The 25692-nt window shown below is 45.6% G+C and overlaps 1 protein-coding gene across 3 annotated transcripts in view; it reads right to left on the minus strand.

Moving 5' to 3' along the window:
- The window catches only part of HPS4 (HPS4 biogenesis of lysosomal organelles complex 3 subunit 2), a 431024-nt gene that overhangs the window by 383178 nt on the left and 22154 nt on the right, over nucleotides 1–25692 (minus strand). The window contains exon 1 of one of the 3 annotated variants that reach the window (XM_085635658.1): nucleotides 8028–8169. The exons of the other annotated variants lie outside the window; for them this stretch is intronic. The gene's annotated coding sequence lies outside the window, so the exon portion shown is untranslated. Of the gene's footprint in view, nucleotides 1–8027; nucleotides 8170–25692 lie in introns of those variants that run through there. 3 annotated transcript variants of the gene reach the window in all.

The raw sequence follows: 25692 nt of genomic DNA on the forward strand, positions 1-25692 counted from the left end.
CTAGCAGCTCAATGTCGTCTTGACTATGGTTTTCACGATCCTACACCCCGCTATACTCTCTAGTTGTGTTTTAGAAGCAAGTGTGTAAATCCGCCGTTTGGTTCAAAGCCCTAGGGTGTTTGGTGTCGAGGTTTAGGATGTACTTTGTTTCTAGTTGTCTCAGGGCTTTCACTCGGTCTCCTCCCCTTTTTTTTTGATCGGGACGCTGTCAATTAGAAAATATTTCAGAAGTGTTGGATCTGCATTATGTTTTTCCCCAAAGTGTCGGGCTACCGGATAGGTCTGGTCATGATTTTTGATTGCCCTAATGTGCTAGAGTACCCTCTTGTGTCCCTGCAGTATTTTACTGCCAACCTATCTGAGACCACAAGGCCACTCCAGCACATAGATCACATGATTCGTTTTACATGACAAGGCCTTGGTGATTGGAACCTCTATTGGGTTGAGGGGGTCTTGTAGGTGGTTGCATTGATGCCGTGTTGGCATGCCTTGCAGGATTTGCATTTGTAAAAACCCATGCGTTGACTTAACCATGTTCCTGTGACTGGACCCTCTAAATCATTGCGCACCAAGGTGTCACTCATGGATGGTGACCTGCTGTATGTTATAGCAGCTTTCCTAGGTAGGAGCTGACCAATTATGGGATCTCCCAAGATGATAGGCCAATTTCTATCTATGATATTTTTGATGGTTTTGCCCTGTTTGCTATATCCAAAGATGAACCTGAATGTCTCATCTTGGCCACTGTTGGCTAGGTCGGGTTTGATTTGATTTTTGAGGAGCGTTTCCCTGCTGGTTTCATTACTTTTCCAAATTGCGGTATCGATGCATCTTGGGGAATATCCCCTGGCTAGAAATCTGTTTCTACCAGCTATTTATGCCTGTCTCAAATCCTCTTCACTATTGCATATACGCTTTAAACGCAACATCTCCCCAAACGGTATACTTCGAATTAAGTGTTCAGGGTGGGCACTACTGGCGTGTAGCACCGAGTTGCCCGCGGTGGGTTTTCTATGCAGTGTGGTATGTAACTGACCATTTTTTATGTAAATCTGAACATCTAAACTGTTTACGGTTTCAGAACTGATGGACGCTGTAAACTGTAGATTTAAGTTATTGACATTCAGGTTTTGTACAAATATTTCTGCATCACTTTTTGCACCTTGCCAAACCACAAATAAATCGTTGATGTATCTCAAACATATTTTGACCTGGTTGGTCATACATGTCTTATACTCTTTATGGAGGACCAGCTTCTCCCACCATCCCATGTTTATACAGGTATAGCTGGGGGAGAAGCTGCCCCCCATCGCCACTCCACGTTGTTGTTGATATAGAGAATTTTCAAACATAAAAACATTGTTGTTGAGACAAAATTCTACCATGTTAACCAGCATTGCACTATGTAGTTTAAAGTCTGGCCTTCTATGTGCAAGGTAGTGTCTTAATACCCTTAGTCCATCCTGGTGCTTAATGGATGTATACAAGGATGCAACATCCAATGTAATGAGCAGATAATCGTCTTGCCATTGAATATTTTGAGTTTTGGAGACAAAGTCCCCAGTGTCTCTGATATAAGAGGGAAACCCTTTCACATGGCTTTGGAGGAATAAATTCACGTACTGTGAGGTTTTCTCTAAAAGGTGGTAGCGGGCTGATATAATTGGCCTGCCTGGGGGTTTAAGGGGATTTTTATGCACTTTGGGTATGAAATACATTATAGGAGTCTCATGAATTTGTATTCATTTGTTGTCAAAAGTCCAGCATATTTCCATGCTACAAGCTTCATTCCATAGCTGGTATACATGCTTTTTAGGGGTTGATGGACACAGTGATGGTAGCATTCTCTGTCCCTTAGCTGTGTCATGGCTTCCTCTAAGTAGTCCTTTTGGTTCCAAAGTACAAGACTTCCCCCTTTATCCGAGTTTCAAATGATTATGTCTCTGTTCTCTCTTAGTTTGCTCATTCATTGGTGGTATTGTAGCTCTCGTTTGTTGGTTCTGGTTTTTGTTTTGGCATTCACGGCATAGTTAAATTTTTTAATGCTATTCGTGACCTGTTCATTGAATATATCGATTGAATCCCTGAGAATAATCGTGGTGAATGTCGAACGAGGTTTGAAAGGTGTCATGCACCTCTGATGTTCAGAGTTCGCTGGTCATGTGCTCTCTATTGTATGACAAGGTATCACTTTCAATAGCTAAATCTTGTATTACTTGCAAAGTATGTATATCAGTTGCTGTCAGATTAAATGGCGGGGAATGGATCAATTGACTGTCCATAGTGTGTTTTTTGGTTTGGTCTTGTAAGAGAAAGTATTTTTTGAGTTTTAATTTTCTTATGCTTTTGAATAAATCCCTTCTTTTTGCCGCATAATTAAACGAGCTCTCTAGGCAGTACGACAAACCGAGTGAGAGCAGTTGTTTTCCCGCCACACTTAATGTGACATTAGTCAGATTGATAATGGTTTGACTGCTAGTAGCTTGAATTTGTTCTACCGTCTCCAGTTGCGCCTTGGCTGTCCCTTCTGTTTCTGTTGTGGCTGCTGTTTGTTGTCGTTTGGCTTGCCGTCTCTCCCTGCGTTTGGTGGTTGAGTTCCTGCTTGTCTGTTTTGGCTTCGTGGGTGCAGGGTATCCCTGCGTTCGATGCATAAAAAATCCACCTCTTCTGCCAAAGAGATGTTGGCTGGAACTTGTTTCATTGCTTGTTGTCTGACCTCCAATTCCGTTTCACTTTCCTGAGCTGTACTGAGGTCCGAATTGGATGCTACCTCTGGTGCTTTTCTCTGATCAGGTTGTCCGGTTTGGGGCCCATGTGATGTTCCGCCATACTTAGAAATTTTTAATCTGTCATATTTTTGGGCAAACGGAAACATCGGACTAATCTTTTTGAATATGCAAATAATGTTGTTCGAAGGAGGAAGTGCAAACTTGAGACATTAGTAATTGACACAACCACCCACTGAGTTGTAGGATCGCTCTGCATGTCTAAAATCCACTGGAGGGTTGGACTCTGCTCCTTGCGCATTATTTAACACAATCATCATGGGATATCATTTGTATGAATTGTCTCTGCATTTGCAACAAATACTCCATAAATTGAGGTATAATCATAAAAAATACCATCAAGTATGTCCTGATCTAACGCTAAATCCCCCTTGATGATAATTTGATTGGAAGGTATAATGGTTTTTGCAAAGTGTCACTTTATTCACAATTGAATTCTTATATTTTATTTTTAAAAATTCTTTAAACTACATCTCCCGGAAAGCACAGCGTTGTATGGACAGGAAATTATAACGGAAGTTGTATTGTATAACAATGTACTTGAACAAGGTCTCAGTAAGACCAAAACGCGTTGGTTTTAGGTATTTGCCTGTAACGATTGGAAATTGCTGAGATTAAAGGAATTCGAATCTCCTTGTGAGTGCAATCCAGTCTTCCGGTTTTGGGAGGTTTGCTCGATATATATATATATATATATATATCTCTCAATAGTGCATTCTCCACACATCCACCTTGCTTTTGCTTTTCCGGCGGGAACAAAGGAGAAACGGACCCTCACGGCTCAGGCAGGAAGATTTTTATTTCAGTGAACTCTCCCTCTGTGACGCGTTTCGAGCACTGAGTGGCCTTGATCACACAAAGAACATTGCGTCCGCCATTGTTTTTAACTTTTGCATCGTGAACCACATGACCATCACCAACGGACATAGTAGAAATACTTCGCTTAATACAACATTGATTGTAGCGAGGTTGATGTTACATTTGGTGAATCAATTAATTTGTTACGATCGCTTGTTGACATTTCTAAACTGCATAAATGCAATTTTGTGAAGCATATCTTAGCAGGTTAGATAAATATATATATAAATACTTTAAAAAATATATATAAAATATTTTGTATAAATAATTATTATAAAACCATTTCAAATAACATCAAAGGGCATTGCCGCTTGTGAACATAAACAATAAATATGTAAACAAACTACTGTGCAAAATATAGCAAGATGTGCAAACTTTTGCAAATATAAATTGCCCCTATCCCGGCTTTTGTGCGCCAATATGCTTCCTTCTTTTACATAACTTTATTTCTGCATAAATGCTTAACAGATTCGACCTCGTTGATCAACTCATTGTAGCGAATTCGAATTTCTAAACAATGTCCGATTTTGCTTCTTCTAGCTAGTATCAAAACAGTGAGTTGACTTTTTTATTCTCTTTGTTATATTTTTTATGTGTGATCAAAATTTAATTTGTACACACTCCTCACTGTTTATTGCTATATCCCCTTAATGTGCAAAAACAATTTTTATAGGTCATATAAAATGTTTTGTTTTTAAAAAAAGTGAAAAAATTATAGAAGGGAAGGATAATGCAGTGCTTGACTTATAAAATGCTAAAGAAGATAAACAAATAAATGAATAAGTGAAATGTATGCCTATCTAGATCTATGGCTTTTCAAAGAACTGAGTACTCATCTAGTAAACCTAATCAATTAGAACTTGATGCAGCGAGGTTAATTATTCCTGGACATGTTATTACATTAGTATCTCATTTATGCATCATTTATAAGTAGTTGTACATGTCTTCAGTGGTGTTCAACCCATTTGGACTTTTGCTGTCCAGTTCTAAAATCATGCGCGTTTCTAGTTTTCTTAAAAGTTTCTCTCTATTGCCTCCCCTACGTAGGGGGCTTACTGCATTAAAGACATAGTATGAGAGACAACTCAACTCACTGTTGTGAACAGATTTATAGTGTTTAGCGACTGGATAAGCACTGTCATTGTTCACGATTGTTCGGAGATGCTGTAGAATTCCGACGTGCACCTGCAGCTTAGTGCTACCCACATAGCGCAAGTTACAAGTGCACGTCAAAACATACACAGCATACTCAGTCTTACATCCAAAACTACCTTCAATCACGACAGGGATATCGGAAAAAGGAGTTTTGTAATGAGTTGTATTGACGCCAAATTTGCAGGCGCGGCATGATGAGCATTTATGAAAACCTGCTTTGGGTTTGAGCCAAGTATTGGCCATGTTGAGTTCCGGACTTACTTTTACTAGTTCAGTTCTCATAGATCTAGATTTCCTATATGTGATGGTAGGTAACTCAGGTAATCTACTGCTGAGAACCCCATCAGTGAGTATAATGGGCCAGTTCTTCTTAATGATTGACTTTACTCTCCTCTCTTGTTTACTAAATGTAGTAATGAAGCGTGGACTCTCTTCTTCATTAATAACAGTTAGTTCTTTGGGGGATAGTAAAGATTCTCTGGGTCTATCCTCTGTTTTTTTCAAAGCTCTTGAGAGGGTAGAATCAGTATATCCTCTCTCTTTTAGTCTCTCTATCATGTCTTTAGAACATTTCTCATATTCCTGCTGGGAGCTACAGATACTTTTCAGTCTTAGTAGCTCACCAAACGGGATGCTCTCAATCAAGTGTTTGGGATGTTTACTACTAGCGTGAAGTATACTATTCCCAGCTGTAGTTTTTCTAAACAATGTAGTTTCTAGTGTACGGTTGTTAATTGATACTTGTACATCCAAGAAGTCCACTTTGTCTCTACTAATGTTGGATGTAAAATTTAGATTACTAGAGTTGTTATTTAGTGTGTTGACAAACTCTTGTGCACTTGCCTCATCACCATCCCATACACAAAAAACATCATCAATAAATCTCAGCCAGTGATGGACATGGTGTATATTGGGTATTTTCCTCAGGACTTGTTCCTCCAACCAGCCAACATGCAAGCATGCGTAGCTGGGGGAGAAACAAGATCCCATAGCCACGCCCCTTTCTTGTTTCCAGGTAACTTTGTTAAACATAAAGAAATTATTATTAAGGCACCAGGCAGTCAGTTCACATAACATTTTGTTGTGACTATAATATTCACACGGTCTTTTGTTCAAAAAATGACAGCTTTTAGTCCTGCTGCATGTTCTATGCTGGTGTGATTCAATATCTAATGTTAAAAGACACCAACCATCTTCCCATTGAATAGTATTTATCTTGTTTAAAAAGTCTCCAGTATCTCTCACATAGCTGGGTAGACTTTTGACAAAGTCCTGTAAATAAAAATCAATGTACTGAGAGATATGTTCACTAACACTGTTGATTGCAGATATCATTGTTCTTCCGGGTGTTGGGGTGATCATTTTATGGATCTTAGGTATTAGATACAAGATAGGAATCACTGGGTGCTCAATATGGAGATAGTCAAATTCAGCTGACGAAATCAAACCTTGTCTCTTATATTGGCTCAGTAATTTTTTAATCATTTCTTTTGCCCTCTTGTACTCAATTCCATTGGATTTGTGGTAACATTGTTCATCATTTAGTTGTCTCATTGCCTCTGTGATATAGTCTTTTTTGGGCCATAGAACAATGTTTCCACCCTTATCGGACTTGTTAATGATCACCTCTTGGTTATTGCCCAATTTCTTCATCAACTTTACATACTGTGTTAGATTGTAGTTTTTCTTACGATGACGTTGTTTATTAACTGTTCGATTCAATTTTTTCAAATCTTCAATTACGCATTCGTGAAAAATGTCTATTGCATCTTTAGGCATGATGGGAATAAACATACTTTTTGGTTTAAAGGGACTCTCACCTGCTCTTTTTTGGGATAGGTTGATTCTCTGCAGTCGATCCTGTGTACTATTTTCAACCATATCATCTGATTGTCGTAAGTTAGAGGTTGAAGCCCCCAACTCATGAAGAGTTAAGAAAAGTTTGGCATCTGATGCTGGAACGACTGGGCATAAGGTATTGCTGTTTTGATTTTCCATTTCCTTATTGTTATTGACGTTTCCCGATTTGATGGTAAAAAACTTTTAAGTTTTAGTTTCCGAATCAAACAAGAAATGTCCACCCTGGTACTGGCATAATTAAATGAACTTTCGGGGCAAAAATTGAGACCAAGAGCCAGAAGTTGTTTCTCTGCTGCTGTTAATGTAATGTCAGACAGATTTGTAATAGTTAAATCAATCACCGCTTCTTTCTGTACCACTGCTGTTTTTTCTTTTGTTGTGGTTTTGTGCTTTTTTCTCCTTTCTCTTCGTCTTGTGTTCCTCCTTTTTCTGTTTGATTGTGGCGATTTCTCGGACGGAGCGTTTGTCTCCGGTCCCCCACTAAAAAAATCAATTTCTTCCCCCAGGTTCAACACCATATTCAAATTACTTCCCTCATGGCTACTGAAATCCGAGCTGACCACACTCTAAGTTGATGCTGTGTCACCTTCAGTTTCCGATACAACTTCCGTGTGGTCTTGTTGTCGCTCTGATGGATTCGTAGAGTTTTTATTATTGAATTTCAGTTTTTTGGCGTTGTCGAATTTCCGAGAGAAAGTGTATATTTGTCCTTGTTCATAATCTGCCTGCTCGCGGGCAAACTTATGCGCTTTGCGGATTTTGATTCGGTCTTCGTGTTTACGTAGTCGTTCACTGATTTCTTTGCGCGATTTGATTATGAGTTCCTTTTGGTCTGTGTTCTTATCTAACTCTTCATTAATTTTGGTAATGTTTTCTAGGAGAGTTTGGCGGTCTATGACTGCATATTTTATTAGGATTTTAACCAGGTTCATAGATGCCACCAGATTGCTTTCCCCCCACTCTAACAACATGGCGGGATTTGGTTCCTCGAAACTTGGCGCCAAAAGGATTCTCAGTCCCCGAGGAACTCGTCCCACCTCTTCATATTTAGTAAGGGATTTGTGCTCCCACCATTTGGTTATTTCACTTTTCATCTTTTTTTCCAAAATTCTCAATAGTTGTTTGACATCTTGATCATTTATACTTTGACTGCCCTCCGTATTTCTCATGTTGGTATTAATTCTGGGCAGATTGCCAAACAGTTCTTCAGCTGCTGCTTCCCGCTCATTCACTAAGCTGGCTGACATTATCTTTGAGAGTGAAGGATATTAATGTATATTGGAGTCGGCGTCCGCCGTTCTCCACCACTCACTGCTTTAGAGCCGTAACCTCCTCACCTACGCGCAGACATTCATTTTATTCACTCACCGCCGGACTGCGTTGTTACCGGGTCCTCCGACCTTGATAGCTTCGTAATCCCTTTCGGCTTCCGTGAAGAATCGCGCTGCAGTAGGGGGCCACCACTTGTTACTCCTACTGCCGGTCGCCAGTGGGTAGTTATAGTGAAGACCTAGTTTACATAAGAAAAGTTTTTTATGATTTTCCAATAACCAAATTTATAAAACTCAGTCACGTCAGCTGCTGTCTTGAAAATGTCGGAGTGATCCGTCAAGTGGGGGCGAGAAAAAGGGGGGGTCCCAAAACACTTTTCTCTATTTTAATTTTCATAAGAAACTTATGACACGGCTACAGCCTTAACTGCTGAACAGAATTACACCAAATTTGGCAGAAAGGTAGCTCTTGGTCCAGAAAGCACTCTTTGTTAAATGGTGTAAATCCGTTCAGTTGTTCCTGAGGTGGCAGCCATCTTGTGACTTGGATGAACCGAGTCACAAGAAAAAAACGTACAAACAACCTGACCCCATAGGCCTCATGAACGGGTCCCACAGTGACCCTCTAGGGTTAAATAAAAAAGATATTTTTTTTTAAACGGAAGCGCGAGCTCCCACACTAATTTAGGGTCCCCGGGCGAGCCAGGTCTCAGGGGGCCATAAAAAAAATTTGATGGGGGGCACCGCGTGGGCCCCTCGCAGCCTTGGGGACAGCCACCTCCCCAGAGCTTTATTGAATTATAGTATGTGGGGAGGGGGCTCCAGCTCCCCAAAGCAGCCCCGGGGTCAGCCACCTCCCTGGGGGCACAAGCCCCCCGCTGCCCTGGGGACCACCACCTCCTTGGGGCTATATCAAAATATAATAGGATGGGGTCTCCAGCCCTCTCACGCAGCCCCTGGGACCGCTACCTCCCCAAGGCGAATATATTAAAGTGTGGGGGGCCACGTTCCCGGGGCTCTGCAGAAGATGGGAGGGGGGACGCGCTTCCCCCTTTCAGGAGCCCTGCATGGCCCTGGGGACCACCACTCCCCAGGGTCGGCTCCAGCAGTGTCCCGGGGTGCCCATCCCCGGGGCATTGCGTTTTGCTATGGGGTAGCAGGAAAACTGCTCCCGCCATCCCATAGGAAACAGTGTGTTCCGCTTTGAACAAGCGAGAGCATTATGCTCAAATCGGAGCACACTATGCCTTTTACACCCAGGGAGCTGCATGACAGCAGCTCCCTGGGTGTAACAAGCAGTGCAGACTCCCACAGGAGGAGTTACCCGGCCGGGACGTCGGGGCCTTCTGGCTCCCCCCCCACCTCCCCCTGGGGTTCCCAACCAGCTGGCCATGTCCTGGGCATGGTCGGGCCCCTGGGCCAAAATTGGCCTCAGGAGGGGGACCTCGTGGCCACCTCCCTTTAAAGAAAAGAAAATATATATATATATATATATATATATATATATATAAAGATAAGCGTTCCTAACTCGCTCCTTATCAGCAAAGAAACAGTTACGGACCACAGCGTGCGTTTCCAGTGCAGATTTATTGCATCCTTATTCAGCTACATTCGTACAGCAAGTGCCCAGCATGACGCGTTTCGACAGCAGGACGCTGTCTTGATCACATGACGCCCCAAGGGCCAATCCTCATTAAATACTTTTTTTAAAAGTTAAAAAAAACTGGCAAAACATTTTTTTCTACACTCTAAGGAAATAGAAAAAATACTACGGTTGTAAATAGTACAATCATAGTCAAACATGTAAAAATCAAACAATGCAAATAATGTGAATGTTTAGTGAAAAAAATGTCAACTCATTACATCATGGTTACTTTTATCACATAGATGACCAGTTTTTTAAAAAATAATCATAGCTGAAGAATTCGGTATTTTTCTTAAAAAGGAAAAAACGCCGTAAAGATGCTTTCACATTGTCACATAATATGCGTGAATGCATACAATTAGCTATCTTTATATATCAAGCATAAAATGCAGAGACTACATTTAAAGTGCAAATCATCATAGTTTGAAATACTTAAAATATCAAAAAATAATGACTGAAGATAATAAAATTAAAGTGCAAGTGCATTACGCTTATAGTGCAAATACAGCGCTAAAGTGCATATCATTGGTAATCATCACAATTAACTTTCTTATTAATGATGTCAGAGTTGTGTGATGATTATACAAAATGTCAAGATAAAGTGCCAGTGCATCAATATAACATGACAACAATGGAAATACGTAACGAAATGGCAAGGACAATAAAATCCAAAAGGTAAAATAAGAGTGGATATTTGAAAGATAAAAGACATACTAAAATTGCTCATATAGCTACCCCCAAACCATGCCTAGCAAAAGCCAAGTAAAACCACAGGTAAAAGCCAGAGAATCCAGATAAAACCAGTAGTAAAACCTAGCTAAAAAAAGACAAAAACTGGGAAAAAAACATGAAGCAACATATAGGAGTCAATTTACTGGGCAGTCCAAATATAGGCCAACTCATCAATAGGTACCAGGTTGCAGGGGAAAAGGCAAACTACACAATTATATGTTAAAATTCATAAAAAATTATGTAGGTCCCCTCCTGTATTTAAACCATTAGGCATTTTAGTATCTAGTGTGAGTATATAGTGAGACTCCAACTGCCATATATATATATGTATGTATGTATGTATTAAAAAAAAGGGGCCATGCCCGGGGGATAGGTGCCCCCGGGACTAAAAATGGCCCTTGGAAGGGGGGCCACGCTGCCCCTCTTCCTTCCGTATAGGAAAAAAGTCAGGCCCCTGGTGGATGGGGTCGCCGGGGCCCAAAATGGTATAGAGGAGAGCCACGCAGCCCCCCTTCCTGAAAAAAATAAATAAAAAAAAAAAGCCAAACAACATCACCAAGGCCCCGCCCCCTTTCTCCACTACTCAGCAAACACGCCTCCTGGCCTGTTTCTATTTGGGGGATAAAGTCCCCTTGGCTGCTGAGGGTTATTAGGGGCCAACAAGGCCTCCTGTTATCTCCATTAAGCCCCACACAGTGGGATTGCTGAGCGGTGGTCGGAGGCCACGCCCATTTTCTTCACCACTATGCAAATGTGCCTTTTGGCACACTGCTGGTGGTGGGGTGAGGGCCCCTTGCCTCCTGAGGGCTTCAGGACTAAAGTGGACTTCATACCCCAAGCAGCAGTGCGCCAGGAGACTCGTTTGCAGAGTGGTGGAGAAAGGGGGCATGGCCTCCGACGACCTCCCAGCAATCCATTTTTGTGGGTCTTACTGGATGTAACAGGAGGGCTAGTTGGCTCCCCAGGACCTTCAAGAGCCAAGCAGACTTCATCCCCCTACTAGAGTGGTGGAGAAAGGGGGCGTGGCCTCTTACGATGTCTCAGCAATCCCGCTGTGTGGGACTTACTGGAGGTAACAAGAGGGGTAATTGGGCCCCAAGGAAGTCCTTGGGGGCCAACTACCCCTCCTGTTACTCCCAGTAAGTCCAACACAGCGGAATTGCTAAGAGGACTTTGGAGGCCACACCCGCTTTCTCCACCACTCTGTCAATGCAGCTCCGCTTGTGGAGCACTAATGGTTGGGGGGAGAAGTCCACTTTACTCCTGAGGGATCTTAGGGGCCAAGAACCCCACCTGATACCTCCTTGAAGTCCTCCACAACGGGATTCCTGAGTGCTGGTCGGGGGCCCAGCCCCCCATCTCCACCAATCGGCAAACACACTCACTAGTTAAAAAAACCATAGAAAGCACTGAAAAAACCAAAGGTTACAGGGACGTTATAGTTAGTCAATAGAATTAGTTTTTTAAACGTACAAATTCACTGAAAAAAGGTTACAGGGAAATTATACTTAGGGTCATGTTTCACTCATACAAAACCAGAGAAACTCATCAGTTAAACTTAGCTGAGCTAAATTTAACTCACGTCCTCGCAATGCAGTGCTTATGACCTCACATATTACATCACACATGACATGGTCTGTGACATCACTGCTGACATCACAAATTACATCACTGACGACAACTCCACAGAATCTCCGACGCACCCACTCACACCTCAATATAACTTTTCATACACTCACTCAAACTTCTTCACTAGCATTCTCAAAACATTTTGACACACCTATACCAGTATTTACACACCAATTCACGGATTCATAGGTCTACACACACATCCACTAAGTTACCCATACAGCCCCTCATACACCAACTCACTCACTAATACAGCCACTCACACACAGGAGCCAGTCATAGAGCTACTCACACACCTATAGAGCTAATCCCATAGCCATTTACTCACCTACACATTTAGACACACACCCACTCATTTATTAATACAGATACTAACATGTACTCACTCACCTATAGTCACTGCAGACACAAGCACACACTCACCCATACGCACCCATATACCACTGACACATCCATTCACTCACCAACAGATCCATACACACACTCACTCATCCACTTACACATACTCACTTAGCCATAGAGCCACCAATTCACCCACACTCATCCATACAGGCAGTGACACACACCCTTACCCACCCAAACAGATATTGAGACACCCATAGACAAACTCAGACAACTAATCACTCACCCATACAGAAACTCACGTACCCACTCACACACCTATACAACCACTTAGACACCAACTGACAGATAGATACAGACATTCACACAACAAGTCACTCACCCATACATTGACTGAGACACTTAATTATTCACTTATAGTTACTCACGCACCCACTGAATCAGGCACTCATACACCCACTGATTCACCAATACACCTTGGTATGTTATGTTATGTTAAAATGGATTTATAAAGCGCTCTGCAACTCAAAAAGAGTGTCCCGGCGCTAGAAGTACCTGCCCGACACCAGGAGCTCACACACGACTTCCTGTCCTGTCATAGCGACGTATTGAAGTCTATAGGGGGAACATCCAGGTCTTAAGATGCTGTCTAAAACTGAGGAGTTCAGAATTGCTTCTGAGGGCCAGATGGAGGGTGTTCCATAATTTACTAACAATCACCTGGAAGGAGCGACCTCCCTTCCTGGTTAGAAAGAACTTTGGCACCCGAAGCAGATAGAGAGTAGAAGATCTTAACGTCCTCACAGGGCAATAGGGGATGATTCTCTTTTTAAGATAGGAAGCCCCTATATCGTGAAGCGCTTTAAAAGCAAGGACCAGTGCCTTGAAATCGATTCTATATTTTACTTTGAGCCAATGAAGTGTTTTGAAAAGGCTAGACAAATGGGTCCTAGGACCGACCCTCACAACAGCCCTGGCTGCAGCATTCTGAACCAATTGCAGACGGTTCAGCAAAAATTTCGGGATGCCCAGATAGAGAACATTTGCGTAGTCTAATCTGGAGATGATAAGGGCCTGAACTACAGTCTGTCTATGAGGCATAGACAGAAGGGAGAGAAAATTCCTCATCATTTTGAGAAGCCTGAAACCTGTGCCAGTCACAGATTTCACCTGCGATTTCATAGAGAACTGAGTCCAATAAGACTCCAAGATTTTTCACTGTAGTCACAGGGTTGGGTGGAGAAGGCTGTCCTGTGGCCACCAATTTTTCCACTCGTCCCCAGGAGTGTGTCCAAAGAAGATAATTTCAGTCTTAGCCGAATTGCAGGACAGCTGGTTCAGATGAGACCATCCACAATTATTGGACAGACATTCCCTGATTAAAGATTCATTAAAAGGTTCATCCTTCCCATAAGTAAACAACATTTTTAGAGTCGTCAGCATGTGTTATAATCTTGGCTCCAAATTTTTCAGCAAGAGAGGCCAATAGGGCCATATGTATATTAAAAAGAGTCGGGCTCAACACGGAGCCCTGGGGTACTCCCACATTTAATTGGGGAATAGCAGCAGAAAAAGGAGGAGACCAGACAGATTGTTGACGCTCATTGAGGAAAGAGGAGAACCAGTTAAAAACCGTGCCCCGTAGGCCACATTCCCTCAATCTCTGAAGGAGGCGGTCGTGGGGCACAGTATCGAAAGCGGCTGAGAGATCAAGCAGTATAAGGACTGCTTTACCTCCTCTGTCAAGACAGTTCTTAATGCTTTCAGAGATTTCTAGCAGAGCTGTCTCAGTACTATGATTTGCTCTAAAGCCAGATTGGCTCGCATGAAGAGAGTTGGTGGTTTCTAGATGATTAGTAATTACTGCATTCACATATTTTTCCAAGGTTTTAGCAAAGAAAGGAAGCAGTGTGATAGGCCTGTAGTTGTTAGTGACTGCTGGATCGGCCGTGGGTTTTTTAATGTATATTTAACACACAAAACACTCACAGTGTCAGGCGCGGATCTAGGGCGCCTACCGAAGGTACAGCCAGAGGAGGACTACATCCCCCAGAATCCCCGGCTGTATGGAGGCGTGACCAGAAGTGGTAAATACGCGCGTTGCAAGCCAATCGAGGCGCGTAATACTGGAAGATGGTTGGTGCTGGAGAAGACGCCCAGCAGAGAAGGAGGAAGACGCGTGGGTTCGCGTCTGTTATCGAGTTTCGGAGAGTACCGGGTTGTGGCGGAGTGCCGCCGCGAGGTACACGTATCAGGGAAGCCAGTTCCGGCTTCACGGAACCCCCACGCGGGACGCTGACGTAAGCGTCGCCGCGTCTCAAGACCTCAGGACTGAACGAGGTACTCGGATCAGGGAAGCCAGTTCCGGCTTCACAAAACCACACGCGGGACGCTGACGTAAGCGTCGCCGCGTTTCTAGACCCCAGGACTGAACTAGGTAAGGAGCGGTTCTACACCCCTCAGGAGCCGAGGACGACGCTGTGAGATTCCGGCAAAGGAAACAGGTATCTCGGGACCTAGGGAGGGGTCGGCTCTGTTCAGGACTGTTTCTCGTTGCCAGAGAGGAGGAGGAAGGGAACCCGGCATACGAGACATTTGGTTTACTCCCTTTCATGCAGGCAAGGGCACAGCAAGCGCTAACTCTATACATGATGTCAATGCTGGATTAGTGACTTTGGGATTAGGGCTCTTGTACATATTTTCGGAAGCGCTTAGTAGCGCCACGGGGGGAACCGACAGGGGAACAAAGGGGAAGAAGGTCTGGTAGATCTTGCGAGTGTTGGAGGGGGCTGGTCCTCTCGAGTCTGAAGGGAAGGCTTCGTCCCTAAGGGGACATGGTATGCATGAAGTGACACATTTGGCAGCTACACTTAGTGAGACCTAACTGAGAGTAGTTTACCTTGTGGTTATTTCCTATGTTCTTTTCTGTTCTTTCTTTGCAGGACTCCCAATTCCCTCGGTACCCCGTTTTAGTCCTTTCCCTCGCCTGATTGCCCTGGCACTCTGTGTCTCTATAACCAGAGCCAGGTACGTCGGGAGGTGGAACCCTTGTGCTTCATTCGGATCTACAGGAGCCACAGCGGAACGTGACAGAATTACGCGCCCAAGATATTACTCCTGTGAATTCGAATAAAGCACAAGCATGGCGTCACTAGACGATGTGTTACAGGCTCTCCTGGTTGTGCAACAGGAATTGGCCGCCTCAAAGGCGGAAACGGCCGCCCTAAGAGACAGGGTGGACAGACAGGGTAGAAATCCGTTTGACGCCTCTCCATCGTCATCTCCCATACATGTGAATGTTTCTCCTCCCATTCCCCTGGCTAGCCCCGAGAGGTTCTCTGGGGATCCTCTAAAGATTCAAACATTTCTGACGCAAATAGCCTTGCATTTTTCGTGCAAACCCGCTTCCTTTCCATCTAACCATTCTAGGGTGGCTTTTGCCATCTCCTATATGACTGGGGACGCTGCCAACTGGGCGGTGCCATTGGTCAAATACGATGACCCCATGCTGTCGGATTGGAACGCCTTTCGAAGCGAGTTTGAGAGGGTATTTGATCGAAGGGCCACCACTTTCTCAGCTGACCGGGAACTGTTGAGACTCCGACAGGGGAAACAGGATTTGGTCGCGTACTTGACCCAATTCAACCGTCTGGTAGCTGAAACGGCCTGGCCCGAGAAAAAAAGAATGTCCCTCTATTACCAAGGCTTGAGCGATGACATGAAGGACGTACTGGCCCAGATAGATCCGCAGCCCTCCACGTATACAGATTTGATGAATCTCACGTTGAGACTCGATCATAGGTTGTCTGAACGGAGGGGAGAGAGAGTGTATGCCCCGATAGAGAAATCCGAGAGGGGGATCAGGAATACCGGAACCCCTTCTGATACCCAGGCGGAACCCATGGAGGTGGGGGCAATCCGGGCCCCGTTATCTAGGGCGGAAAGGGAAAGCCGCAGACAAGCCGGGTTATGCATGTACTGCGGCAAGAAGGGCCACTATGTTCGGGACTGCCCCTCAAAACCCAAGAAGAGTGGGTATGCTGGCCTGAAGAAAGTGGCGGTGACCTCAATGCAGGTCCCCCTCCCAGACGCCCTGGCTTCAGAACAGAGCGTTCGGGTATCCGAACCCCGTGCGTTGCAGTTGCCCTCTTTGGCGGTCATCGAATCAATCGCTTCAGAATCACACGTCACGCTGCTCATGCGGTTGACGGTGGGATCACAAGACCATGAGGTCGGAGTCATGGTTGACTCCGGGGCCACAGGGAATTTTGTGGATAGTGGGTTGGTGAAGCGGCTGGGGTTAAGGCGCATCCCGAGAACTAGTCCAGAAACGGTATGGGCTGTCGATGGGAAGCCTCTGGTATCAGGGCCCATCACTGAGGTCACGGAAGCCCTGACTCTGACCAAACCAGGTCCTCTATGGGATCACGTGGAAGAGGTCGCCCTAAATATCATCGAGGCACCCCAGTATGAGGTAATACTAGGGATGCCTTGGCTAACCACCCATAATCCCTCGATAGATTGGAAGAGAAAAACGGTGGAATTCGAGACCGAGTATTGTAAAGGGGAATGCGCTGACGCGCACCGGACACATCTTCTCGCCCTTACCCGGGGGTATCACGTTCTCACGGCCGCCGAGAAAGAGACGGTACTCCCCGCGGTATATGATCAGTACAGGGAAGTGTTTAGCGAGAGTAAGGCGGAAGTTTTGCCACCCCACCGCAGTTATGACTGCCAAATAGAATTAATCCCCGGGGCTATCATGCCCTCTTGCAGAGTGTACGCCTTATCTGAGCCGGAGACCGAGCACCTACGACAGTACTTGGAGCACTATGTGGACATAGGTTTCATTAGGCCTTCCCGTTCTCCGGCAGCGTCGCCTCTTTTCTTTATCAAAAAGGCCAATGGCGAATTGAGGACGTGCATCGATTATCGCGTTTTGAACAAAAACACGGTGCGTAACCGCTACCCTCTTCCGCTCATCCCTGTCTTGCTGGACCAGGTGAAGGAGGCGTCCATTTACACCCGGTTGGACTTGCGGGGGGCCTATCACCTGGTCCGGATCCGGGAGGGTGATGAGTGGAAGACGGCGTTCAAGACGCGATACGGACTTTTTGAGTATAGAGTAATGCCGTTCGGGCTGTGTAACGCCCCGGCGGCATTCCAATACTTTCTCGATGACGTTCTCAAAGAGTACATCGATAGAACAGCTGTGGTATACATCGATGATATATTGATATATTCCAAAGATCGTAGAGACCACAGTTCACATGTTTCGCAGATACTACACAAATTGGGTGAGAACAAGTTGTTTTGCAAGTTGAGCAAATGCGAATTTCATGTCTCTAAGGTGGAGTTCCTGGGGGTGGTCCTGAGTCCTTTAGGATTGAGTATGGCTGAGAGGAAGGTGTCCGCGGTACAGGAGTGGCCTATCCCCAAGACAGTGAGAGACGTACAGTGCTTCCTGGGCTTCTCGAACTATTACAGGAGATTCATCTCTCACTTTTCACAGCTCGTCTCTCCACTTACCCGCTTGCTAAGGAAAGGACACCAGTTCTCCTGGACCCAAGAGGCTATGCAGGCGTTCTGTGAGCTAAAACAAGCGTTCACTACCGCCCCGATTCTGCAGCACCCCAGACCCGACGTACCATTCATAGTAGAGGCGGACGCTTCTGACATAGCAGTGGGGGCGGTACTCTCGCAACGGGAGGCACGGACAGGTCAACTGCATCCCATAGCCTTTCTGTCCAGGAAATTAACCCCGGCTGAATCACACTACACGATCGCTGAAAAGGAGCTGCTAGCCGTGAGAAAGGCGTTTCAGGAATGGAGGCACTACCTGTGGGGGGCTACGCATCCTGTGACGGTGTATACGGACCACCGGAATTTACAATACCTAAAGACAGCCCGACATCTCACACAACGGCAGATGCAGTGGATGCTGTTCTTCGCAGGTTTTGACTTTGTCATCACTTTCCGACCCGGTTCGGAGAACGTAAAAGCTGACTCGCTTTCCCGACAATCCGGAGGACATACGGCTCGTCAGGAGGTCCTAGAGGCCATTATACCCCCAGCAAAGGTGATCTGTGGGATCAGGGCAGACACGTTTTTGAACACTGTAAGGACACACCGAACTCTGACGCAATGGCTACAATGGGAGGAACAGGGAGCAGAGAGGCGAATGAAAGGAGGGTTGCCTTTCTTTCGGGATCGGCTGTTTGTCCCGTCAGTGGCGCTGCAGCGTCAGGCTTTCGAATGGTGTCACTAGTCGCTGATAGCGGGTCACCCTGGGTGTACGAAGACTCTTCATCTCCTACAACGTCACTTCTGGTGGGAACACATGAAGAAGGATGTCCGTCTATGGATACAACGGTGCGACGTGTGCGCCCAAGCCAAAGGGGACCGCTCAAAAGCCAAAGGCAAGTTGGTCCCGATGCCGACTCCCGCGGGGCCCTGGCAGAACATCAGCCTCGACTTCGTGGTGGGCCTACCGATGGACCAGGGTTGCGATGCGATCATGGTGGTGGTAGACAGCCTCACCAAAATGGGACATTTCGTGCCGTGCAAAAATCTACCCTCTGCCAGTCAGACCGCTCAGCTGTTGCTATCTCAAGTGGTGCGTATCCATGGATTCCCTAGAGTGATCGTTTCGGACAGAGGCCCGCAGTTCATCGCGCGCTTCTGGAGGGCATGGTGTAAGGCCCTGCAGGTGGAGGTGGCCACGTCCACCAGCTTCCACCCACAGACGGATGGCCAAACCGAACGCCTTAATCAAACACTTAAGACGTATCTACGATGCTACTCCAAGGAAGCAAGCGCCTCGTGGGTATCACTCCTGTGGTTGGCGGAACTTTCTTACAACAATGCATGGCATAGTTCCATCAGGGAATCTCCCTTTCGGGCTACCTACGGATATCATGCCAAGGTTCTTCCGTTGTCTTTCCCCGCGGACGTGCGGGACCTGCCCGCTCTGGCGGACCAGTTACAAGTTCTGGGGAAATTGCACGCGCACCTCCGGACGAATCTGGAGAGTGCTAAGGGCCTGTACAAGGCATGGGCTGACCGCCATCGGCAGGACGGACCATCCTATCTCCCGGGCGACAGGGTATGGTTGTCCACGAAGTACCTCCGCTTCAAGTTGCGCAGCGTTTTCCATCCTCGCTTCATCGGTCCGTATCCAGTGGTTCGTCGCGTGGGAGCAGTGGCGTATAGGTTGGCTTTGCCGGCCTCTTTGCGCATCCATCCGGTGTTCCACTGCAGTTTACTGAAGCCGGCGGTGGGGGCTCGGAGGGTGGCAGCCCCGCCGATCTATCGTGACGGCCAGATGGAGTACGAGGTGAGGAAGGTGTTGGACTCCCGAATCCGGAGGGGTCGGCTGTGGTATCTTCTGGCGTGGAAGGGTTACTCGGCGGAGGAGGATTCCTGGGTTCCGGCGGCTGATGTCCACGCGTCGGAGGCGGTGCGGTCGTTCCACACCCGGTTCCCGGACAAGCCTGGTCTTAGGAGGCGCACGGGAAGGGGGGCATACTGTCAGGCGCGGATCTAGGGCGCCTACCGAAGGTACAGCCAGAGGAGGACTACATCCCCCAGAATCCCCGGCTGTATGGAGGCGTGACCAGAAGTGGTAAATACGCGCGTTGCAAGCCAATCGAGGCGCGTAATACTGGAAGGTGGTTGGTGCTGGAGAAGACGCCCAGCAGAGAAGGAGGAAGACGCGTGGGTTCGCGTCTGTTATCGAGTTTCGGAGAGTACCGGGTTGTGGCGGAGTGCCGCCGCGAGGTACACGTATCAGGGAAGCCAGTTCCGGCTTCACGGAACCCCCACGCGGGACGCTGACGTAAGCGTCGCCGCGTCTCAAGACCTCAGGACTGAACGAGGTACTCGGATCAGGGAAGCCAGTTCCGGCTTCACAAAACCACACGCGGGACGCTGACGTAAGCGTCGCCGCGTTTCTAGACCCCAGGACTGAACTAGGTAAGGAGCGGTTCTACACCCCTCAGGAGCCGAGGACGACGCTGTGAGATTCCGGCAAAGGAAACAGGTATCTCGGGACCTAGGGAGGGGTCGGCTCTGTTCAGGACTGTTTCTCGTTGCCAGAGAGGAGGAGGAAGGGAACCCGGCATACGAGACATTTGGTTTACTCCCTTTCATGCAGGCAAGGGCACAGCAAGCGCTAACTCTATACATGATGTCAATGCTGGATTAGTGACTTTGGGATTAGGGCTCTTGTACATATTTTCGGAAGCGCTTAGTAGCGCCACGGGGGGAACCGACAGGGGAACAAAGGGGAAGAAGGTCTGGTAGATCTTGCGAGTGTTGGAGGGGGCTGGTCCTCTCGAGTCTGAAGGGAAGGCTTCGTCCCTAAGGGGACATGGTATGCATGAAGTGACACATTTGGCAGCTACACTTAGTGAGACCTAACTGAGAGTAGTTTACCTTGTGGTTATTTCCTATGTTCTTTTCTGTTCTTTCTTTGCAGGACTCCCAATTCCCTCGGTACCCCGTTTTAGTCCTTTCCCTCACCTGATTGCCCTGGCACTCTGTGTCTCTATAACCAGAGCCAGGTACGTCGGGAGGTGGAACCCTTGTGCTTCATTCGGATCTACAGGAGCCACAGCGGAACGTGACACACAGTCACTTGATGATGTAATCATTGATGTCATTTAAGGTGTCATCAGTGAAGTCACTGACCATGTCAAGAGTGATGTAATATGTGAGGTCAAAACACTTGACCCCTTCCCCCCCAATCTTCCAGTTGTTATGTTTTACTGAGGATGGACAACATCTCTGTGGTCCAGTAAATCAACAAACTGGGCGGGACCATGTCCTAAGAGTTAGTGGCGATTGCCAAGGAATGTTGCCATGGTCTCCAGCATCACAGTGATTGCAGAATATCCCAGAGGTCGAGACAACATAGTGGCGACTGGAACTCTCTTTATCTCAGAGATGCCAGCGAATAGAAACTGCACCCGTCCGTATTCCACTTACTTAAGAAGCAATGGGGTCCATGCGACAGAGACCTGTTTGCTTCCCGGCTTTCCAACCAACTTTCAGAATTATTTTCTTGGCATTTGGATCTGATGGCTCTGGCCACAGATGCCTTCTTTCAAGCTTGGCACGCCCCTCTGCTTTCCCTCCCCTTCTCTTGATTCAGTGTGTCCGCCCAAACTCGCAGGCAGAACTCATTTTGATTACTCTATTGTGGTGGTTCCAACCCTGCTTCCCTGTTCTGATGGAGAGGTCTTGTGCATTTGTGTTCCAGATTATTCGATGCTCAAATCAACTTCTGGATCCATCGGGAGCTCCACATCCCTTACTGATGCAGGGCCATAAACATCTCATGGCATGTCGCAGTTCAGGGACCATTGGCTCTTACCTGGCCTTTCGGAGCAATCAGATACGTTCCTTCTCCATTCCTGGTCAGACACCACACATAAGCATAATGCCTCTGCTTGGCGACGCTGGCTGGGTTGGTGCAACAAGCGGAGTGTGGATTCCCTGGGGAGCCCCATTGTCTTTGTATTCAATTTACTAGCTGGGTTGGCATCTATAGGACGGACTTATTCTTCTGTTAACAACTATTGTTCTGCCATCTCAGCCGGGTACGCATTGGGGAATGGGAAACAAGTGGGTGAGCATCCTTTGGTGTGCTGGGTCATGTGTGGTATTTGCTCAAGCAATCCCTCGAGACCCAAATATGACTATCTGTGGGATGTGACAATTGTCCTTTCTTTCCTACAGAGATGGCTGGCCAAATCCGACCTTTCAAGGAAGCAGTTGTCAGCAAAACTGACTATGCTGCTTTGCTTAGTATCTTGCAGGAGAGTGTCCGAAGTTAAAGCCCTGGACTTAAAGGTAGAGTGGTTACTCCCAACGGGATTTCTTGTACTTTTTCCAGAAAAAGAAGGACTGATTCCAGGCAGATTACATATCCGCACTTCCCGAACAACCCACAATGTTGTATTCTGCAATGCTTAAAGGAATAGGAGGATCAGGGTAGAGAATTACGCCATTCTGGTGGCAGCCAGTAATTGATTTCCCTTCAAAAGCCTTTTAATTCTGTCTCTTCCACCACCCTGGGCTAGAGGGGCTATATGGCTTTTAGGAGAAGAGGGTGTCGATACCAGTAAATATGGAGCCCACTTGGTCACGGGAGCAATGGCCTCCAAGTTTTTTTCCTGGGTTCTCAACTACAGGACATTATGAAGGCCACTCATTGGCCCCCAGATTCTACTTTTAAAACATTCTATTACAAACCTATTGGGGATGTAGCTTCAATCAGCTTTGAACAAGCATAATCCGAAGCCTACGGTCCTGACATAGAATTTAAAAAATTAAAGCTGAAGCATCTAAAATTATCAATTCTATTAAGGACTCAGAGGTGAGGATTTTCCCACCCGATTCATCTTACAAGTTATGTCTGTGGGTTTGTATGATGTATAATTACTCACCCTTATGCTGGATTAATGTGATAGCTGAATTACGTTATTGATAAATTAAAGTTAATGGCTTAATGGAATGTGTGGAGGTTTACCAGTAATCTTGGAAATTACACGTCCTTCCTTTTTTCCAGGTTCTGAGCAGAAAATAGAATGAGTGAGTTTCAGTGTGAAAATCCGAATTAGAAGTGGAACACAGGATGTTCCAACAAGATTACCTCCCCAATTTGACAGTCGAGTGATCAGTTCAGTCCGTTCAGCTCTCTGAATACTCAAGTTTATAAGACTGTTCGCCTTCACTGGCAAAGAAAGAGGATTAGATACAGCGTCCTGACATTATATAGGCATAACCTAATTAGGTGCCTGAGGATGACGTCACAAGTGGTTTATTGGGAAATGTAAGTTTTTTTAAATACTGATCTTTAATTGGCTGCTGTGAAAAAATTTTAATAAGCACCATAGAAAGAGAAAGGATAATCCTTGCCTCAGGGTCCTTAATAGAACTGGAAATTCTAGACGTGTCAACTAGAAAAATGTTTATCCTTATCCCTCAGGCAAAATGTTTTTGCCCCATGGTTAAGCCAAAAACGAGGGTGCAGGACAGGTGCTTCAATAGTGCCAACATCTGTATTTCTCACACTCGAAGAATTAGATACCATGAAGCCCTTATCTGACCCCCCTTAGTGAGAGATGTTCCTCTGGAGTCCACCAATCCAGATTAACTTCCCTGTGTCCTAACTCTGGATGGAGCAGAGTTCCTATTCCTACTTCCGCTTCATGGGGCTCAGACAGATCACTTGATAACAGATCTGGGGCTCCCTGAAGTGTGGAGGGCGCTATCCAAGTTCTCACCTTCACCCCAGTACAATAGTTCAGTTTCTTAATTGTACCCTTTTGACTTCTTATAGATAATCCACTTCACCCTCCTTCATAACCCTGGTAGGCACACCACTGGACACAGGCACATTAAAATACGGGGCAGTAGAGGTGCCGACAAATTGCCCCTCCCCCTCCGCCTGACTGCCGAGCTGATCCATTTGCTTTTTCAGTGCCATTTTCATTTTTAAACATTAGAAAAATTTCTAACTTAGCTTTACTTAGAGAGGAGCACTAATCGGAATCCCTAAACAACATATTTAAACAAAGCTCTTCATTTTCAAAGTTGCAAACGGTTTCTGGGGGAGGGAACTGATAAAGTGGTACACCAGCTTGAACAAAAGCATCTCTGACACTCCTAAAGGCGCAATAATTTTGGGACTTGCGTTTCGAAGAATTATCCTTAAAGAAATTCACTGCTGATATTGGCTTGGAAAGGCCAATCTTGTTTGCATTCTGCACTGCAAACAAAATTGCAGACATCATTTCCAATACATGGTCGGAACCTAACAGAGTTTTTTCCAATAAAGACAAAATAGAAGCTTTTCAATGCAGAATAAAATATCAGATGGGGTACCCTCCCCTCCATTAACATTATTCAACTGAGTGCTCGGAAGAAAAACATCATGATCCAAATCAGAAGGTGAACTTTCCAAATGAGTCAAACTACAACAAAGAGGAGGCAAAGATGGACGCAGAGAGGGGGAACTAAATTAGGGTAACTATCTTTGCCTGATGTTTTCAGCAAGGAGTCACACTTGGGCAGACCTGCCCTACCCTTAGTGCACCTATCAATGTTAATATCCGGGAGAGTGAAATCTTCCCAAATAACCACCTCTTTACAAGCAGTTGTCACTACATCAACATTGGTGTCCTTTCTTGAAGATTCATCTGTATCAGAGCCCACACATAACCCCCGGAGGGCACCTACCTCCAGGAAAGTGTTAGGAGAACAACAGTATTTTGATAATCTTATCGATGTAGTGGCTGGGCAGCTACAGAGGATCTCACAGCAGATGCCGAGAGAACCATGGAAGACTGATTAGTCTAGGGGAACTTAAAAGAGAGAAGGGGGAAAGTAGGTCTCAATCCTTTAGTGACCGTATTATTGAGTGTAGTATAAGTTGGGTATTTGTCCTTGACGGTGGGCGAGCCCCCACCCCACTGGTAGTAATAAGGTTTCAAGAAGGTGTTAGGACTAATCTTGATTATTTGTTAATATTTGCAGAGAGAGTTCCAGAGAGAGCAGTCTTGATTCTATGCAAATGTGTTTAATTGTGGTTGCATAAGATATTGTGACTTTCTCATGGGTGAGCAACACGAAAAATACAGCCAACATGCGTTTCACCCCATTACATGGCCATCCAGCCTGGGGCTTCCTCAGGGCTGTGATGATATGTGACATAAGCATGCAGATTCAACAAAAGAGGAATGAGAAAAAATGGTACATATGTAAGGTCGGACGTGCAGGATATAACCGTGTATGGACAAGAAAATATATTATAAAGTATATCATATAGTTATTTAGCGTTAGGAAAAAGTCTGTCAAAGGGTTGAGGATAGTGCATATAATAAGAACAAGTTGATGTATGGGTGTGTGAAACAGAGTATAAAAGTTAGAGCAATATGGAGGTACATGTGAGGAGTGGAAGGGAGAAGAGAGGTAAGTGTTAGGGATAATGAGAAAATGTTTGGAGACCAAAGGGGTATTAGAACGATAGGGAGATGTCGAGATGCATGAGGTATAGGACCCCGAACATATGGAGAGAGAGAGGAACAGTAGAGGAAATCAGTTCAATATACGTCAAAACGGACCCCGCAGTATGCGCATGGAAAATTAATATACAGTTGGAAACACACGGTATTTACATCACGCATGTTAAGGCAAAGATTGCATTGAGATGGGAGAGACAGAACATAGTAGAGCAAGGTTAAAGGCGATATATGGATTCAGATGTACAAGTCATTGTGACGTTATAATCAGCATTTGGAAAGTTGGATAAACAGTTATGACCCAAAAAAATGTACAACATGCACGTATTTGAGCAAGGATAGCATTACGACGGTAAAAAATGGCATAGGAACAATGGTATAAAGTA

This window comes from Triturus cristatus, chromosome 11 (genome assembly GCF_964204655.1).
Source record: "Triturus cristatus chromosome 11, aTriCri1.1, whole genome shotgun sequence".
Taxonomy (NCBI): Eukaryota; Metazoa; Chordata; class Amphibia; order Caudata; family Salamandridae; genus Triturus; species Triturus cristatus.